This window comes from Amblyomma americanum, chromosome 2 (assembly GCF_052857255.1).
Source record: "Amblyomma americanum isolate KBUSLIRL-KWMA chromosome 2, ASM5285725v1, whole genome shotgun sequence".
Lineage (NCBI taxonomy): Eukaryota > Metazoa > Arthropoda > Arachnida > Ixodida > Ixodidae > Amblyomma > Amblyomma americanum.
The window spans coordinates 98,686,868-98,691,526 of record NC_135498.1 but is presented as its reverse complement, the minus strand read 5'-3'; the positions used below and the strand labels follow the sequence as shown (position 1 = coordinate 98,691,526).

The 4,659-nt window shown below is 52.3% G+C and overlaps 1 pseudogene; it reads right to left on the bottom strand.

Moving 5' to 3' along the window:
• Positions 1–990: 990 nt before the first annotated feature.
• LOC144119919 (uncharacterized) lies at positions 991–2,119 on the bottom strand (annotated as a pseudogene).
• Positions 2,120–4,659: the final 2,540 nt, after the last annotated feature.

Here is a 4,659-nt window from a genome sequence, read left to right as displayed (position 1 = left end):
ACCAGCCACGGATCCCACACATCTCCCGGTCCCCCACCACATTCACCGCGAACTACTTATTAAACCTCTCCCTAAAAACATGCACCCCACCTACCACGAACCCCGCCGCAGAGCTCGCGCACGGGCGTTCCACAAAAACTATGGTGTGGAACCGGATGCCGATTGAGTGGATGCCGCATGCACAGGCGAGGACGCGGTTGTAGCCATCACGAACCCCTCCCTACAACTGATTGCTACCCTTCACATATCCACCACTGCCACTTCGGAGAAGACTGAAGAGGCCGCTATTGTCCTAGCCATCACGCGCACGGAGGCCCGGTATGTACTATCGGACTCTAAAACTGCCATACTAAATTTCGCCCGCGGGAGAATTCACGTCCCTGCATTTCGCGTATTGAACTCCCTCGCAGCACACCCGCCCCGCCACATGGAGCTCATATGGGTGCCTGCCCACTCCAGGAATCCCGGAAACGAGGCTTCCAGCGCTTTAGCCCGAGGTTCTCTCAACCGGGCACCGGCGGCCTCCGTTCTGGGGTTCTCACGGGAGCGCATGCATTCCTTCAGTGAACTGACGCAGGCCTGCAAAGCCGAGCGTCGGCTGCACCCCCACCCCATCCCCTTCTCGACAATTATCATCAGGCACTTTGGAGGGGGCTTCAAACACCCACCTTACCCTCCCCTTATATACGCTCGCGCTATCGCCAAGTCCACACAAACCCCTCCTGTACCCTCTGCCACCACCCCAAAGCCACTCTCGATCATATCCTTTTCCTCTGCCCGGCGGATCCTCCCCCGCGGGGCCTGGAGCACCTTACCACTTGGGAGGCTTGGGAGACCCTATTGCGCTCCGAGGACCCGGGCAAGAAAGCCATCGCCACAGGCCGGGCTGCCAGCGTCACGAGACTCCGGGACATGAACGTTTGAGTGCAGTGGGGCCGTGTGGGGGCCCATGGACCTGTGCGTCCTAAACTCCCCTGTATGTAATAAAGTTTACACCACCACCACCGCGATATGCCCTTCTCTTTTGCACTCGCAGCAGGTCAAAGGCTTCCATAACTCGAACGCACGTGCAGCATCCGCGCGCTGCTTAGGAGCATCGTCAGACTTTAACTCCTTTCGTTCTTCGCACATTCCGTCCTTCGAAGCCGACGCATCTTTTCGAAATTCGAGAAGCTCGAACGGTTTCCTTACATCAGACTTCCTAAGAGAAACGTCCTTAGTCTTAGATTTCTCGATGCGTAATGCCCTGCTGTGCAAGCTTAGGCGAGTGTAGTACTCCTCAGCCAGCTCGGCTGCCTTGTTAAGGTTAGCCTCCGCAAGCCTATCCTGAAGCCAGAGCCTTACATCATCCTCAATGCAGCGGTACAATTGCTCCAGCGCAATGCGCTCTACCACCTTATCCCGGTCGTCATAAACTTCCTTGCCCTTGAGCCATTCAACAAGGAAGGCTTTCAGCTTAAACACGAAGTCAATGTGCGACTCATCGCCCCTTTTTTGCGTACCGGTACCTTTGTCGGAATGCCTCAGATGACAGTTTATAATTCCTCGACAGGGCCTCCTTGACCTTTTCGTACCTCTCGAACGCGTCCTTCGACAAGCACTTTATCAGGTCATATTGTTCCCTGGGAAGAGCTAGCATATTCTGTGCCCACAGAGCCCCCTCAATGGCATTTCTTTCGCAAATATGCTAAACTTTTACGAGATATTTTGCCATGCCCTCGCCGATTACGAACGGCGACAGTTGGTCTCTTATTCTTTGGCCGTTAACCTGCACCGTAGTTGAAGATAGGGTAAACGCCGGCGAGCTTTGCCGCTGCTCCAACTCTCATTTTTCTCACGTGTTCTCTAATCTCGTGGCGCTACTTTCTGTCTGCCTCTTCTCGCTGAAAGTGTTCTTGTCACCCTGCCTCTTCGCGCTGTAGGCATAATTGTCGCTCTCGCTCTGTGTCTTCACTCTCAAGGCGTTATTTGATGAAATCCCAGGCCTCATTGGATTCTTGAGCCGTTACGCCCTTTTCCGCACGATCCCAAGAATCGCATGCTTTTGTTGCACAAGGCCTACGGTAAGGCGTGCCTCCTCAGAAACTTTGACGAGTTCCTTCACTTTAGGGTTTTCCATGGCGCACAATAGCTGCGTTCCGTTTGCTCTTTCTTGAAATTTCTTTGCCGCTCACTACAACTGTGCTACTAGTATGACACGCCGCAAGCATTTGTTTCCACCTACGCCTTTTCTCCCTTAGCACCAGCTTTAGATTCAGAACACTTCTAACAGGCTTGAAGCAGCAAAGCTCTCTACACTGCTTCACACAGTCGTACTCTAGACTACAATAACGTGTGCTAGAGCAGTGTGACGAACTGAGGGGAAAATAGCAGGCCCTTACCGCGCCGAGGTAGCTGACACCGGTCGAACCCGCAGCTGCTATCCACTGTTAGCCTGCTGCCATGTGCACGGTTGCGCAGAGCTAAGCGAAGACACGGTGAAGGCGACGGTGAGTCAACGAAACATTTATGTAGTGCAGTAAAAAACAAAGGCGCTGCAATATCGGCTCAGGGGCCGAGGGGGAAAACGGGTTCGCACACAGAGGAACGGGGATGCGCCGAGATAGCGTCTCTGTCGCTTGATGTCTCCGTCCGCTTCCCGTTCGGCGCCGCTCCGGTTTATAACCTCCGGTGACCACTCAGCAGCCAGTCATTCAAACACTTCAATCAAGTCACGCCACTGGCCATCGTTCGATTTTCACGGATGGACGGAAGGGCTCGGCCGTTCCAACTTTGCAGCCGAGAAAGGGCTGTCCGTGATGCGTCGGTTGCGTGTCGTGCCGGCGATAGCACAGGGTAGGGGACGACTCCGCCGGGCGAGCCGGAATAAACCATGCTGGAAGTCGCGACATGTCCCAGAGTCCGGGCTTGCGTTGCGCAATGGCGGGCGCACGGCGCTGGCTTCCACGGATACCAGAGGAATGCGTGATCGGGCATAGCACCCATGAGCGTCATCAGTTTTGCACAGCTGCAACATTCAGACCTGAACTGCGACGCGTCGTCGAGAACTTAGTACGCATGACTTCTTCAGCTGCAGCGTCTTTATAGTACGGATTGTCTTTCTGCGCGCAGAACAATGTACGCGTGAAGAACTTCTATAACAAGGCCGCTGCCTTCTTAAACTCACCGCAAACATTCGTGAAAAAATTCTAGAAGCTTCGCATTAAAGATAACGAACAGCTGGCCACCTTGGCTTTATTCGTACCCTCCACCCGAATAAGGACAAATATTACTTGCCTTATCTCTCCGCTGACAGCGCAGGCATCGTGAGGAGTTGTCGTGACTTTTAACGCCGCAAAACGCTTTCAAAGAGATCCTCGGGATTTCTAAACCCGATTCAACCACCAGCGATATCCTTCCAATAGAAGGCCGCAGCGGGACCTCAGTGTTTGTGCTACAGGGATGGTGATCCGAAATACAGGGCTTCGATTCTGGCTGAGGGGGTCGCCTTTCGATGGAGGCGTAACGCTTGAGGTTTGTGTACGGTTCGAAATAAGCGAACGTTAGAGAACTGCAAGTGCTCAAAATTATACCTGAGCCCTGCACTACGGCATCCCCATAGGTTCAGTCGCTTATAGACGTTAAACGCCACAAAACCAAACCAAGCCTTCCATTCGATCAGCATTATCCTACCTGCCCCCTTCTCCACCTGACGTCCGGAAACAATTTGATAATTGTGGCGACTGACTACCTGACTTGATACGCCGAAGCAAAAGCACTACCAAGCGGTACAGCAGCAGAAGACGCACTTTTTTGTGCAATGCAACCCGCTAATATTTTTTAGACCCTCTAAGATTTTTCGCGCGGTTTTGTCACCACACCTGTGCAGCACTGTCGTGTTGCTCAACTAAGGTGTGCATTTGCAATCTCGGCCGTGAAAACCCCACTGGCCTCCAATCGACTATGTCGCATTTTAGCTGTGCTCTAATAATCTTTTGTTACAGCATCTGCCGGTTTGGTTTTCACATGCATGGCTCCAGGACAAGGGAACGGAATCGAATAGGCGAACGACACCTACAGCACAAGAAACGTAGTGCTCGCGATGGTTTATGGTGCAACCGACAATTTGCGCCCACTTGATTTATGCACTTGCAAGGACATGACAATGATCCGGAGTAGTCAGTTTTGTGTGCCTATGCCGAATTTGGATGCTAATGAATGCTTTGTATTTGTAATCTTAATGCATTTTTCTTCTCAGTATTTATTTTGCGTCGTGAGGCGTTATACAGAGCGTGGATGTAGCTCCTCCAGCGTCAATGATCGAGATAAGGAATAAAACAATAAAAGATAAGGTAATGACCCGGGTTCGAACCCGATCGCAGCCGCTGCGTTTAAATGGAGGCGGAACGCTAAGGCGCCCCTATGCTGTGCGATGTCAGTCTACGTCACAGGTCTCCAGGTGGTTGAAATTATTCCGGAGCCCTCCACTACGGCACCTCCTCTTCCTTTCTTCTTTCACTCCCTCCTTTATCACTTCCCTTACGGCGAGGTTCGGGTGTCCAACGATATATGAGAGAGACTGCGCCATTTCCTTTCCCCAAAAACCAATTATTATTATTAAAACCAGTGGAGAGGTGGCGATGGGAGAAAGAGGGAAACATTTAGCCGTTGAAACGGAGG